We start from the raw sequence: 15,768 nt of genomic DNA on the forward strand, positions 1-15,768 counted from the left end.
CCCTCTGCCAACCCTGCCAACCCCAGAGCAAGCCAGAGGGTCCCTTGATGTCTTGCCACCTCTTAACACTCAACAAGCCAATGCATTTGCTACATCACAGCAGCATGACATCATCCAGTAGCAGAGAATATATCTGAACGGCATGGCACTTGCGTTCTTAGCAGCCAGTGACCCGTGTCCAAGCAGACCCAAGAGCACTTCGCCCGCTCACGTCCTTCAGGACAGGCGCCTGCAAAGAGGTGGAGCCACTGGTGGCAAGCTCTGTCCCTAACACACTGTGTGTGGCGGCAAGCAGATCCTCTGCCATCGTCTAGAGTCCTCATTGATCACACATGACCAGGGGAGATCAGAAAGCGCCTCACCTGCCACCTAATCATTTTAACAATGAGCTGAAGCCTTGGTCATGAGGATGCTGGCTCCTGTTCCCTTCAGGGAACCAGGAGGACCACACCAGGGAGAGCCAGCAGACGTGGCAGCCTTCTCTCCCTGCTGCCAGCTTCGGGTCTGGAGCTGAGTTCGGACGAGCATCACAGCTGGCACGCGCCTCTCCCACACGCAGCTTCCAGGGAGCATGGCTGGAGGTGGCGCTTCCTGGGCTGCGGAGGAGAGAGCAGGAAGCTGCGAAGCCAGTGTGAACGGCGCACACGGCTTCCACTTGGAACGCATGCAGGGGATCAGGGGACTTGGCAGCCACAGCGGAAGAGTCAGAGCTGCAGACAACAGTGAATAGCTGAGCTGGGGAAGGGATGCGGCAGCACGAGGTGACACAGAGGCTTGTGGAGCACAGCACGGGGCAGCAGCAGCCACCGGACAAGGCCACGCGGGGAAGGAAGGCGATTTTGTTGAAAGGGGAGAAACAGAACTGAAGTCAACTTGCATCCACAGCCGAACAAACTGTACCAGGACAGAAGCTCAAACCATGCCAGGCAAAAAGGGGCACAGGCCACAGACAGAGGCGGGAGGCGAGTGGGACAGACAGGAGAGGGGCCACACTGGCGGATCCACCCCACCGCTGGCACCAGGCCGAGTCTCTGCACTGCTCAGGACCTAGGACATACTCCTAAGTCCCACAAGAGCGCCCAGAAGACGCTCCTCTAACAGGGAGGAGATGAGAGCAGGCCCCTGCAGTGGCCCCAGCCTGCACCGTACTCGGGCCACACTCCATCCTGCATGGCCCACCAGGAGAGAGCTTCACGGGGTGCCCCCTCAGTCCCCTTGATGTAACTATGTGTATCTTCGAATTCAGTTTTTAGTGCTATACCCTCGACCTCCCAAAATGACATCGACTAGGTGGGTGCCTGCCCAGCCACCAAGCTGCCATCCCTGGGACCAATGACCTTCAGAAAACAGCCTGCCATGTGGCTTGGACAACCATTGGGCATCACATTCCAATTAGGTTTCACACATTAAAATAACATAAACTCTGGCCTGAATTCCTCATTCAGCTAATAGCCACATTAGAGAAGAAGAAACAAATCCATTAATTATACTTCTATGTACATTTCATTAATTATTTGTTCCTTAAAGCCAAGGAACATGAAATTAGATGTTGTCTGTGAAAAGCTTTAAATAGTTACATGTTTTGCAAATAGAAGGCATTATTATTCCCATGCGAAAGTGATAAACCTGGCTTCCTGTCGTGAACTGAATGCAGTATGAAATGTAAGCGTTTTGTGAAATGTAAACAAATATCAACTATTAAAGCACTGTGGTCGAGACAGAGCTCCCCACTGCAAACAATTCGATATGAAATCAAGGTAGGTGTTCTAACGGGCTTGTTTTTCTTTACCATTCGTGGCTGGTTGATTTGGTTTTCGACAAAGATGGGAAGAAACGCTCCACACCAGAATCAGACTCACACGATCTCGGGCAGGGCCGCAATCAGGAGGAATGGTGACCCAAAGGGCAAGGGCCACCCGACATGCTCACCAAGAGCAGCGCCCCGCGCCCAGGTTCACTCCCGCTCCCACAAGCCTCTGGCCTGTCTGCGTGCACCCACCTTTCACACGAGCCATGTGTCCACTGCCATTTCTTCTCAAGCAAAACCTGTCCAGACCCCTCTTGCCCTTCTCCCTCCCGCTTCCTCCCATACCACCTGCCTTTTGCCTCACCCATAGACATCTATACGCCTCTGAACTCGAAGACGATGCTGCCCGTGGCATGCGTTCCATGCAGGCAGGGAAAGAACCTTCACTCATCCCTGCAGCCCCGCAGCACCCTGGACATCCGGAATGAGCTTCACCAGATTACAAGTCTCCATTCTTATAAATGCATGTGGGCCCTAAAAGGGTGCCCCTGCTCCGAGCTTGAATAAATAATCTCACCCTCCTAAGGAAGATTTCTCCACACAAATAAAGCAGTCCTATCAACATTTCTGATTACCAAACTGGTGTATTCAATCTCTCCCCGACCTGTGTCAGGATTCGCCCTGGAGGGTTCAGATAGCATGGACCAGAAAGAGGAGCCTAGGAGAGTCAGGGCGGCAAAGGAGCACGATATGGTCTGTGGATTTTGAGTTCACAACAACTGAAAGCTACAAAAGTAATTTAGAGTTTGAGTTTGAAATTTCAGGCATTGTAAGCAGTAGCATCTACCCATGACACTCGCAGACACCCTCCCACCTCTTCCCCCACCTCCAGCCATCCATGGCCTGCCCTGCCCTCCCCGTCTTAACACATGTTCCCACTGCCCGCCTGTGGGCCCCCAATTTTCTGAAGCATATACTCCTATAAGCAAAAATGTCTAAGCACACAGGTCATGTATATTTATTTATAAATTATAAATTATATACATATACTATGGTAATAGTACATTGTACACATAATATACAAAGTTTGAAATAATGAAGTAAAAATAAGTATATGCGTTCTAATATTTTCTCGCTGCAACCCACTAGAATACTCTTTCCCCGTTTGTTCACCTTAAAAAAAAATCTGTTCTTTTGCTAAGTCTCAGCCCGAGGTCTATGTCTCAGTCCAGCCGTGCTGCTATAACGAAATACCTTCAATGGGGTCATTTAGAAACAGCAAAAATGTGTTGCTCCTAGTTCTGGTGGATGGGACGTCCAAGATCAAGGTGCCGGCAGATCTGGTGTGTGGTGAGGGCCCATTCTTCATAGATGGCACCTTCTGTGAGTCCTTGAGTGGTGGAAGGGGTGAACAAGCTCCTCTGGCCTCTGTTATAAAGGCACTAATCCCACACATGAGGGAGGAGCCTCGTGACCTAATCCCCTCCTAGAAGCCCCATCGCTCAATACTATCAATACTATCACAGTGGAGTTATGTTTCAATTGAGGAGTTTCTGGGACACACAAACATTCACACAACAGCATTTGGCCTCCTCCATGAAGTCTTCCTTGATTGACCAAAGTACATTGAGCCCTAAGGAAGCCAGGAGACAGCAGGTCTACTCACATCTTCCTCTGTCTCCCTGGTATGGTTGTTAGCCCTGTGTGGCAACCATGGGCACACCTGTCTTCCACCAGTTTGGGGACAAAGCCATGTCTTTATCTATGCCTAGTGCGTGGACGTCCTGAGTGCTCCATAAAAATGCACAGAGGAGGAAAGAGTAGAAGGAGAGGGAAGGGAGGGAGCGAAGGAGGCGTCAGAGCCACCACCTCTGGGCCTGGGGGCCTCACTCTCCTCCACATCTAAAGCCTTTCTTGAAAAACTGCTTAGTTCAAGACATGATTGTAAAACCACTCTCACTTGCTAATTGCTTCCACCACACATATTCTATCTTCTTCTTGGTCTCTATGTCTCCAAAAGGCGGGAACTGGGTCTCTGACTGTGCCAGTGCAGGGCAGATGTCTCACGAGTACACACTTGGCTCACGAGCTGCCTTTTACTGAGCACTCGCTGTGGTAGCTGGCCTGTCCCACCTGATCTGCATACATATGATCTTATCTAATCCTCTCAAAAACCTACAAGGTGGGCAAACAGCTATTTCAGAGAAGGTGAACTGAGACCTAGAGAGTCAGTGACCTTCCCCAGGTTGCACAGCCTTCAAGGGGCCCGGCAGCACAGGGGCCCAGGAGGGACAGCTAGAAGGATAACTGAGCAACTGCCCATGGCAAGCCCTCAGGAGGCCTTTACCCGAATCGTCCCAAGCATACCGCGGATGATGCAGTCACCCCGTGGCAGCTGACACACAGGCTGGCGCTGCAGCCTGGACGCTGCCTCCTCGGTGGGTCCAATGGGGACAGCTTCCTCCATGCAGATGGCAGAACAGAAGCCATTCCCTCAGACACATAAATGTGCCCCGGCTATAAAACTCCAACATACAAACAATGTTACAGCAACCAAAGGATGAGGATTCACATTAGAGGGTAATGCACCAAGAGTCCATCAGATAACAACTGCTCTGCTTCATTCCAAGTTCAACTTTATCAGAAAACAAATGTCATGATTTTTCTGGACTAAATTTACTACATATAGCTGGTTGTAGCTGTACATACACAACATTTATTATTTTTACATTACTCTTCAGATGAAAAAATGCAAAATCCCAGGACGTCTAGTTTAGAAGTAAACAATTTTGAATGTCATATTCAAACCCAATAGGAGGAAAGCTAAGTGTTTTAGGGGCACAATTTTTTAACATTTTTTTGTAGAGATAGGGTCTTACTATGCTGCCCAGGCTGGTCTCAAACTCCAGCCTTGTGCCTGGCCTAGGGTTCAAGATTTATCTTCATAGCCAAAGTAGCAGAAAAACAAATGTTCAACCAAGCCAACCAACTGCCGACATTTCCTCGAGTCCTGCACACATTGTGTCCAGAAGGCCCCCGTCCCCACTAGGAAAGCAGGGACTGTGTTGCAGGAGCAAGCCAAACAGCAAGGTCAAATCAGACAGAAATCGGTCAGCTCTGCACACCTCAGCCAGTAACAAACACAAGGTGGATTTGTCAGGCACCCAAAGCCCTCTGGGTCAATGGCAAGCACCCTCACAGTGACATCAGAGCCACCACCTCACTGAGGAAAATGGAGAACCTCCAAGGACTGTGGCAGAGGTGTGCGCCCCAAAAGACACTGAGGGACCCCACCGGCCAGACCACTGGAGGACTGCCACCCCATTAGCAGCCTTCAGCACACTCCATCTCGACTCCGCAGGCCTCATCCCATCTCCAGCCTTTTGGAATCCATCTCCAAGGCCTCGGCACTGCCACAGGTGAGGGCAGGTGTGCACCTGGGACAGAGTGTGGTGCTGATGGCAGGCCAGGCAGAGCTGAGAAGGACCCAGTCTGCAGTCTCAACCCAGGGAGATGGGGCACAGCATCACCAGCTGAGCTTCTGCCGTCTGCACCTGCAGTACCCGGGCTCACGCACCTAGGCACCTCCTTGAAAGCTTTGGTACAAAACACAGAACTGTGCTGATACGTTCAGGCTCTGTGTCCCCACTCAAATCTCGCCTTGAATTGTAATCCAAATTGTAATCCCCATGTGTTGGGGGAGGGACCTCATGGGAAGGGAATAGGTCATGAGAGTGGTTCCCCCGTGCTGTTCTCATGATAGTGAGTTCTCATAAGATCTGATGGTTTTATAAGGGGCTTTTCCTTCCTTCACTCTGCACTTCACTCTCTTGCTGCCAAGTGAAGTAGGACATGTTTGCTTCCACTTCCGCCATGACTGTAAGTGTCCCAAGGCCTCCTCAGCCACGTGGAACTGTGAGTCAATTAAACCTCTTTCCTTTATAAATTACCCAGTCTCGGGTATTTCTTCATAGCAGCATGAGAACGGACTAATACATGGGCCCACCAAGTCCTGTGGGACCCACTCACTGTCCACCAGGCAATGCCAGGTGGAGGTGCACCCCCAGCACACACCAAAGAGCAGGTGAGCACCTTGCACAGTACATAAGGGTCTCCCCACCTGATGCGCTCCGGTGCCTGTGAACAAAACCACACTGATCATGACCAGCCCTAGAGAAAGTGGTGCCATCTTGCTCCCTCCAGCACGGTAAGCACCCTCCATTCCAGCTGCTTCCAACCCCTCAATGAAAGACTGTCTTTAATTAGTTCATCACCACCTAGTAAAGTGATTTTTTCATCTCTCTCAAGCTTTAGGAGCAACAGCTTAAGAGGTCAGGCACTGTTCATAGTTGTTGCAACTCTGGAAGGGCTGATGCCTTGGAGGAAAGCAGAAAACTTTAGCACATTTGCAGAGGATGTGGAGGTCCTCCACAGACGACACAAGAATGGAGTGTGGAGGATCATGAATTTTCTGTCTGCCCATCATGAATTTTCTGTCTGCGTCCTTAGGGGCAAGACTAGCAAGGAGTGTGAGGTCCAATAGGGATCATTCGAAATGAAGAGAAGCGACTGAACAAAGTATGGTGGGGCTATCCAGACAGCCAGGTGCTGACTCCACCCCCTCCTGGCCCTCATTCTCCATTGCAAGTTCAAGGCTACCCCTAAAGAGGGAGGATGAGGAGGCTGGGGGAAGACCAAGAGCAGTCTATGCCCATCATATCCTATAATTTGTTTAAAAGACATGTTATTAGAATGTTTATTGCCCTGAACCTACCTGAGTAGAATTTAATTCTATTTTATTTTATTTTATTTTATTCAAATTTTAAAAAGCACAAAGGTCTTACCCCACCTACTGAGATCATCCACTGACATTATGATGTTTGGCCTTAACAAAATTCTAGCAAACAGCAAAACTCTTTTCATCGATGAGCCAGATGACACAAAGTCAGATTTTCAAAATAAAAAGATAGGAAAGAAAATTTAAACGTCATGTGCCCATATCATTTACTGCCAAATTTGCAAAGGTTTTTAAAATAATATTCGGCATTGACAAGGGTGCAGTCACCCTCTTCTCTGTGGGAATGTAAGTTGCCTCGCCCATTCTGAAAGCCCCATCTGGCAATATTTTTGGAGGACCCTTAAAAGTCTTATAGCCCCCAATTTCCCTTTTAAGAATCTACCCAAATAATATTTTTAAAAATGTTCAGGCCAAGCACAGGGGCTCACGCCTGTAATCCTGGCACCCTGGGAGGCCAAGGCAGGAAGGTTGCTTCAGTCCGGGAATTCGAGACCAGTCTGGGCAACATGGCAAAACCCAGTCTCTACAAAAAAAAAAAAAAAAAAAAAAGCAAGGCATGGCAGCATCTGTAGTCCCAGATACTTAGGAGGCTGAGGGGAGAGGATGCCACAAGCCTGGGAAATGGCGGTTGCAATGAGCCGAGATAACACCACTGCACTCCAGCCTGGACAACAGAGCAAGACCCCATCTCCATTTTTTTAAATTATCAAGTTATGTAATAAATTTCTAAAAAAAAATGTTTAAAGATGTTCAATGCAATCATATTTATAACAGAGAAAACCGGTAACAGCCTCAATGTCCTAAAACTGGTTTTAAAAAAATAACAATATAACCATAGAATAGAATATTATACAATCTAGAAGTGGGATTTTTGGAGAATATTTAAATCACATGAAAAATATTCATGAAAGAATGCTAAGCTTCTTAAAAAGTACATAAATGACTTTATAATTAATTAATAAACCTGGAATCTACTAACCTACTAATCATCTCTAGCAGTGAGATCATAGATAATTTCAGTGATTTTTATTTTCTTCCTTCTTTCCCTATTTCCTAATTCTCTTCAGTACACATGTATCAGGAAAAGAAAACGTTATTTGTTCCACAGATGCTGCTAGGAGCAGCTACCCCAAGACAGGCCTTGCACCTTGGGTCATGACAATGCGTGGCTACTGAGAGCTGTTGACAGAGTGGACAGGGCCCAGACCAGGACAGTCTCTCTAGAGGTCTTCACCTCCTCAACCGTAACTTAATCAGCCCCATGCCGGGCTAGCCCCATGCCACAAAGGCTCAGAAATGCCCTGCAACATGTGGGACACCTGGTAGTATCTACATAGGGGTCAGCATCCATCCCAGCTGCTGGGGGTGGCTCAAGAGCTGTGAGGGACACCCTTTCCTGCCTGATACCGTGGACCAGTTTGCAAAGAGCTGACTGTCCTGCTAGGCCCATGATATGTGCATCTCTTGGGTACTCCCTTTAGGTCCCACAATCTCGAAGATTTAGCTTGTCCAAGGTGGACAACATTTCATAGGACGTACACGTCAATATGCATGATTCATTTACCTATACCTCATGGAGCAAAACAGAGACTCTTGGCCTGGCGCAGTGGCTCACACCTGTAATCCCAGCACTTTGGGAGGCTGAGGCGGGCAGATCACTTGAGGTGAGGAGTGAGAAACCAGCCTGGCCAACATGACGAAACCCCGTCTCTACTAAAAATACATAAAATAGCTAAGTGTAGTGGTGCATGCCTGTAATCCCAGCTACTCAATTTAGGAGGTTGAGGCACAAGAATCGCTTGAACCTGGGACGGAGGTTGCAGTGAGCTGAGATGGATCACGCCACTGCACTCCAGCCTGGGTAATAAAGGGAGACTCTATCTAAGAAAAAAAAAAAAAAAGAGACTCTTAAAGATGGGATAACTTTTTTTCATTTTTAAAGAAACTATAGGCCAGATGCAGTGGCTCATGCCTGTAATCTCAGCACTTTGGGAGGCCAAGACAGGCGGATCATGAGGTCAGGAGATCGAGACCATCCTGGCTAACACGCTGAAACCCCATCTCTACTAAAAATACAAAAAAATTAACCGGGCGTGGTGGCACGTGCCTGTAATCCCAGCTACTCGGGAGGCTGAGGCAGGAGAATGGCATGAACCCTGGAGGCAGAGCTTGCAGTGAGCCGAGATTGCGCCACTGAACTCCAGCCTGGGCGACAGAGCGAGACTTCGTCTCAAAAAAAAAAAAAAAAAGAAAGAAAGAAACTATAGTGCTCTTTGTCCTGGGATGAACTGGATCCCTCCGAGTGAAGAGACAGCTGGTGGGGGCATTACCAGCACACACCCCCAGACCAAGGCAGTTAGCTGCTCCCAGGAACCGGGCAGTCACGCTCCACCAGGCTACACCCAGAGGTGCCATGGGGAGGCTGATGGAAGTGGTTTTAAGGACCAGTGCAGAAGAAATATCTGGCAATACCAGCACTCCTGCTGACTGTTGCTTTGTCTTTCTCTCAAGGAACTCAAGGGATAAGGTGGACAGAGACAAAGCTGCCATGGTCCAGTGCTCATAACTGAGGCTCTTGCCACAGGTAAAACAGGCAGAGAGCAGAGATTAGGATTAAAAACAGGGGAGGGAGTTGGGGAGGGAGGGTTACAGCACAGAGGCAAGAAGGACAAAACCCTGAACTTGCTGGCTGGATAGAGTCCCAGTGGGACCTGTATGGGGACAAGAAGAGAAGGGCACCCTGCCAGTAAGTGGTCCCAGATGAAGAATCCCTGACCCAGGCCCCATCTCATTTAGCTCCAGAGGCAGATCCCAGAACCTGGAGCCATACTGCCCGGGCTGCTCCACCCTTTATTCACAAGTTGGTGACTCTGGGCAATGTCTTGACATCTCTGTAACATGCGGATGGCAGGAGGACCCATGTCACAGGGCCGCTGTGAGGATTAGATTAGTGAATCAGTGTATGGCAGCCCTCAGAACAGAGCCTGGCACACAGTAGAGGCTACAGAAGCACTTGGAGCTGCTGTTATTATTATCTGCCCACGTGCCCTGGTTAGAGGTCAGGGAGCCCTTCGGAAAGCAGCCTGGCCTCCTACAGCCTCTCCAGCGGCTGCCTTCGGAAGCAGAGAGACTTTCCAATGGAAATTCCCTTGCAGCTCTGTGCACAGGTTGCTGGCCCCTGGGGCCACGGACTCCGAGAACAATGCCTGGCTGTGCATTGCCGGCCCAGCCCTCTTCTGAAGAATCCCAGCAGCCAGGCCAGCAGTGTACCAGGAAGCCACACGGTGTGGCAGAAAGCCTGCCATTCTGCAAACCCCAGAGGCAGGAAGTCAAAGCACATCTGCAGAGGGTCCTCACGACACCTGGCATGGAGGACGGCTAGCCAGTGTGAGTGGGAAGAATTTCTTTCTCTCAAGGCCTACTTTCAGGAGACTCTCTAGGTCCTTTTAGGAACAGAGCAGATGAGGGCAAACACACGTCACTCACACCCACCCCCTTCCCTACCTTAACGCCACTCAGTCGTCCAGTCCCCAAGTCCCATCCACAAAGAGAAGAGCAAATCATTTGGCAGGGGCCCCTGGTATGAGGTGGCTTTGTAACATGAGCTGTGTGTCCGCAAACAACTAGGGCAAGACCATTAAGTTCATTACACCTGTCACTCTGCCAGCTGAGCTTCCAAACTGCCCAGATGAAAGTACATTATGCCCAAGGAGTGCCACCCAGGCCCTCCCAGGCCAGTACAGCCTTATCTATCGTAGACAATTTGTTCTCAGTGTCTGCACCTGCAGAAAGAACACAACTGTAAACAGCTTGAAACTTGGCTTTGAGATACTTTAGGCCCTGGGCAGCTAAGAACAAAGTTTAGGTCTCCTGGGAAGAAGCTAGGTGCCTGATTTCCCTGCTCAGAGGAAGAACGGGAGTGTGGACCAGAGGTGGGGCCAGGGCAGGGGAGGAGGCGGAGCAGCCTAGCAAAATAAAGGACACAGAGTTGCTCCTTGGATTCTACTGCCCTGCAGTAGAGCCAAAAATAAAAGCAAGGCACACCCTTTTCATTTCCGAACCGAGGCACAGCATTCTAGGCGGCAGGCAGAGGCCCTCTGCGCAGCTGCATGCACACCAGGCCCATGAGCGGCGCCCAGCCGGCCGCCGGCTGCAGAGTGCGTTTGCAGTGCAAGCGTGTTGCAGACAGCGGTAATTTATTTATCCCTGTCATGTAACATTAACAATCTGTCTGGAGCTTGGCAAGCACCAACTTGCACTGTCACATAAACTGTCTGACAAACTTAAAGTTTCGTAAATGCTTCTCTTTTTCCAGCAGACAATAAAGCATCCTTAAAAAAAATAGTTGTCATCTTTTCTGTTCCTTTTCTCTCTTCCTCTTCCAAAAAAAAAAAAGGAAGAAAAAGAAAAAAAAAACCAACAACAAAAGAATCCATGCAAACAGAAATGATCCCTCAGCAGGATCCTTAACCCTGAACCGCTCGACATTTTTCCGATGCCAAGTAAATGAGTAAATAAATGGATGGGGGGAGTGACGTTGTAGGAGACGGTTGAGAAGGGGGTACAGAGGAAAATCTGCAAAACAAAAGTACAGTCATTAAAAATTAATAAAGGGTGTGGACATCCAGACCCCACCCCCGTCTGCTCATGGGGATTGAGCCAGACATTCTGTGTCCTCGTTAAGTGGAGTCTGGCAGGCTGCCGGAGTGTTAGTGGGTTCTGGGAATGCCAATATATTAACCAGAGGACTTTTTGCATACCCTTTAGAGTTTTTATTCTAGAAAAGTCAACCATTTGGCACGGTGCAGCATTATTTTTGTCCGGGAAAGCTCGCAGCTGCCAATCAAGGGAGAAATTATATCTATGTTCTTTGTAATCTCCAAGACCTATCTGGAAAACAAGCTTGGTGGAAAGAAAAGTCTTCACAAAAACAGCTTAAAAGGCCAAAGTACCATTTTTAGTGAGAACTCAAAAGAAAAGCAATCCATTCTTAAATCACATGGATATGTGACAATACAGACATCATTTTCAATTCCTCCTGTGATGGAAAAAAATGACATTAACTGAAAATTCAAACCCAATATTTTCAGCATAATTAATAGTACAGGTACTAGCTTCAGTCCTTTCTCTGCCTAACAATGAAGCAAACAATGCCCCCAAAAAAATGTCCCTAAAAAGTGGCAGGTCTTGTGGCCTAAATTTTCAAATAGTAGACAGAACCTTTGCATTCCTATTTTGAAACTTAAGATTCATCTTCCATGTACACCCATAATATAGGTCAAGATGTAATTCTAAACTAACACAGTTCATATAGGCAGAAAGTCTCTTTGACATCAGAAAATAATGGCTTCCAGGAGATATTTTTCTGAGACCTAAAAAAAGGAAGGAACAGAGGGAGAGAGGGAAGGAGACAGAGAGGAAGGAAGAAAGAAAAGAATAATTTTGGACTACATAGCAATTTTGCCACTATTCATATTTAATATCCACGTGCCGCTATACATTCTGTTAACTATTTCCAAAAATTTTTCCAGGTTAATATGGTACGCTCTTCTTTTACAATGTTTTATCACTTCTTGAGGGATAACATTTTTCCTTCTCTATTAACTCTTACACAGAAAGAAGGACACATCGTAGAGACTGGATAAGCCCAGATTCCAAAGAAAGATGAGAAGAAACATGGCAAGGACTACCAGAAAGATCAGAGCAGTCTACAATTTCAAGAATTCCTGCCCAGGGCCCTGAGGTGGCTTTGGTTTTACGTAATGACGTAGAGCAGTCACCTCCCACCCACCACAAGGAGACTTTATGCTGGCTACATGCAAAGACGTCAGGAGCTCAGGGATCTCTGCTGGACTGCCTGCCAGAAACCATGCACAAGGAGCAAAAGTCACTCTCCTCTGACTGTGCTTCCCTATCAGTCAGGGAGGTTACCCCTGCAGCAGCCCAGTGCAAAAACAGAGAGCGTCCCAGGAGCTATGAGGCTGGTCTGCCAGGCTGCTAAGTCAACCAAGACTACAGCACAGTCCCAAACTGTAAACACCTCTGCAGACGGGCCCTTGCTCTCCGCGTGCCAGGCAAGAAAACTATTCTTAGAACACTGTCAGCAGTTGGGGGAAAATAAATATTTGTCTATGTATGTATATACTCCAGTGGGAGTGGGGTGGGGTGGAGGAGTCTCAAATAATGTGCCAACAAATTGGCACAAAATCCCTTAATAAGCAGCTGGCACTGGCTGCGTTCCACTGCAGGATTGTGGTCTTGCAAACCAAGCCCATGAGAGGATTCAAGAGACAGCCCTAAAAACCTGCCGGGAAGAGTCTTCTCCAATGTAAATACAAACCTACACGAACCAGGACCATGGCCAACAATGGCAAGCCCTTCCAAGGGTAACAGCAGAATGTTAAGAAATTAGAGAGGTCTTTTAAAACAAGGGAAGAAGGTAGCTACAATTCCATTACAGCAAATCCCTTACTGGCATTTACATTCCCAGCCCTAATTCCTAACACTGTGTTCAATGTCAATAGCAAAATGAAGCTCTTAAAAAGAATTAAGCTTTCAAAGATCATAAGGAAGTTAGCCCCCTGTTTTAAAAAGCACTGCTTAGAAAGGTCCATCAAATAACATTTCAAGGGTTGATGGGATACCAAATATAATTCAACAAATATACATGGGTAATATTCAGACATCCTCATTTGTCTATGTAATGACTCAGATTTGACACTCTGATCCTTGACTGAACACAAAGACTATATTCCAGAAGAATTGTGCAGAGTACAAAGGGAGAGTTACAGATGACAACACACTCGAGTTAAAGACTAGAAAAGACAATACTCATATACAGAATGCAGACATGACTTGATGCAATGGCAGTCTCCCTGTGCAGACTTTGCAGAACCTTCTCTGTCATTCAATACTCAGTCCTGAAGCTCCAGGGGAGATACAGAGAGGAGGATGCCATTCTTGGCTAGCCAAACCGGCAGAAAGGGCCGTTTTTAAAGGGAAGCTTCCCAGCACTAGCCCTTCGAGAAGGTACCAACCTCCTTACCAGCCACAGGACCCTATTTTTGAGAGTCAATGCTGCTCACCATCTCTATCCACCTCTACTGCAAATAACTTACTAATACTAGCGCTCAGAACCCACATTCTGTGCAGCTACTCTTACCTCACATCCTACAATGCCTAGCACATAGTAGGCCCTCAATAAATATGTATTGCAATGGTAATTAACATTTAGAAAGCAGCGCTGGTCCGGGGATGAGAAGATGCCAAAATAATTAGAAAAGAGAAAAAGAGAAGGGAATAGACCAAGACACAGAGGAAAAGAAAAGAAGCAAATCAAAATTATCTAATTCTAGCTAATTAAAAAATTTTGGGGGAAAAACAAAAATCATGCTAGTTCATGCGGCTATGGGCACACAGCAATCATTCCTGTGCCTGGGCAGAGCTAAGGAGCCCTGCTCGCTTTAAAGAGCTTCTAGCTGCCCTGACTGGCGACGAGGTGTCCCTCCAGGTAGGTGACCCAAGAACGCTGTGCTCTCGGATGCGCCTTCCCCCAGTGCCGCCCACCCACCATGTGTCCCTGTCGTCCTGAAAACCTCTGCCTCATCGGGAAACCTTCTCCTTTTCCAATTAAAAAAAAAAAAAAAAAAAGTTTAAAAACAAGCAAATGCCCTCTCCGCCACGATAGCGATTTAACCTAAACCGAACCCACTGTCTTCCACCGGTGTACTCACAGGGCGCGCCCCCAGGCCCACCCGGGGCGGCGCACCGGGCAGGGGTCCCGAGGAAGCTTCCTAAAGGCTGTGCAGGGCAGACCCCTTCACAAAGGCAAGTGCCGGGCCGGGCTGGGTGCTCGTCGCTTCCTGTTTATTCCACGGTGAGGGGCAGAGAGAAATTCAACACACGCCTGCTTCCTCCGGGGCTCGGAGACCCAGCCTAAGTGCAACAGCAGCCGCCCCAGACAATCGACTTCCCAGCCAATGCCGGGAGCTCCGGGCGGTCCCGCGACCGACGTCAACGCGCGCGGGGGGACCCGGGGGGACGCCGGGTGAAGCGGGCCCGAGGGGCCGGGTCCGGGGAGCGCACGGTGCAGGATGCGGGACTGAGGGGCTGCGGGGCTTGGCCCGCCCCCTCCTTCCCGCAAACTCCCCGGTCAGGTCCTGCAGGATCTTCCCGCTTCCCGCTGACCTCCAGTCTCTGCCCGCCACGGCTCGCCGAGGCCTAGGGGCGCGGAGACAGTTGGGGCTACCATCCGCGCGCCCATCCTGGCCTCCGGGCGGTGCAGTATTCAGTCTTGCAACCGCGGGACACCCTGCGCCCCAGGGCACCAGGAAACAGAAAACGGGGTGGGGGTCGGCGAAGTCCCTCCACCGGCGTAACCCCGCCCGCGGGCCAGCGCCGGACCCCCGCCGTACCCACCGGCAAGCCCACCCGGACCAAGCCTCACAGACCTCGCGCGCTCGGCGCCCAGCTGCTCCCTCCGGCCCCAGCCGACGGCGCAGGCTCGCGGACGTCCAGTTCCCAAAGCGTCCGGTTCCCGAGTCCCCCGCCCCCCTCCGCCACCCCTCCCTCCGGAGCGCAGCGGTTAACTTGGGCCAGAAGCCGCGACCACTGCGGCCACCTCGGGTCCGCACTCACCTGGGCCGCCCCCCCGGAGCGGAGGCGGGGACTGCCCGCAGTGCGGCTCCGCGGCCACCGGCCCTGCTGGCCAGGGGGAGGGGCGCTGTGCGGGGCGCGGCAGGGGGCGCGCGGCGGGCCGGCGGGGAGCGCGGCGCGCCGGGGTTCTTTAAGAGCTGAGGACCTCACCCCCGGGCCTCCCCCGCGCTCCCCGCCCCGCTTCCACTTTCCCAGGCACCCGCAGCCTGTCTGGCTGCAGCGGCGGCAGCGGCTCCGTGGCTTGCAGGGGATCCCCGGCCGGCCGCGGCGGCGCGCGGAGCGGGCAGGGCCAACGCACTCGCCTGCTAATCCCGCCGGGCCCGGTCCGCAGCCTCAGCGCGGGGAGAGAGGGGACGCGGCGCTGCGGCCGCCGGGGAGGTGTCCCGCCTCCAGTCGCCGGAGGGGGGGAGTGTCCCGCCTCCCGCCGCCGCCGCCGCCGCCGTCTGTCTCCAGCCGTGACTGCGCGCCGCGGCTGTGTCTGTCTCCAACTCCTCCAGTCTCTCCTCCTCCTTCCCACTCCGCGGTGGGGACCCGGCGCGCGGCCAGGCCGCGGGGACCGGGGCCGCCG

At 50.4% G+C, this 15,768-nt stretch overlaps 1 protein-coding gene across 3 annotated transcripts in view; it reads right to left on the reverse strand.

Annotated features, from left to right (window-relative positions):
* Positions 1–15,318, reverse strand: part of LDLRAD4 (low density lipoprotein receptor class A domain containing 4) — a 438,865-nt gene extending 423,547 nt beyond the window's left edge. For 2 of the 3 annotated variants that reach the window (XM_063597165.1, XM_034943954.4), the window contains exon 1: positions 15,183–15,318. The gene's annotated coding sequence lies outside the window, so the exon portion shown is untranslated. Of the gene's footprint in view, positions 1–14,278; positions 14,503–15,182 lie in introns of those variants that run through there. The other variant, XM_034943953.2, reaches the window with a different exon arrangement.
* Between the last annotated feature and the right edge of the window lie 450 nt (positions 15,319–15,768).

This window comes from Pan paniscus, chromosome 17 (genome assembly GCF_029289425.2).
Source record: "Pan paniscus chromosome 17, NHGRI_mPanPan1-v2.0_pri, whole genome shotgun sequence".
Classification (NCBI taxonomy): Eukaryota; Metazoa; Chordata; class Mammalia; order Primates; family Hominidae; genus Pan; species Pan paniscus.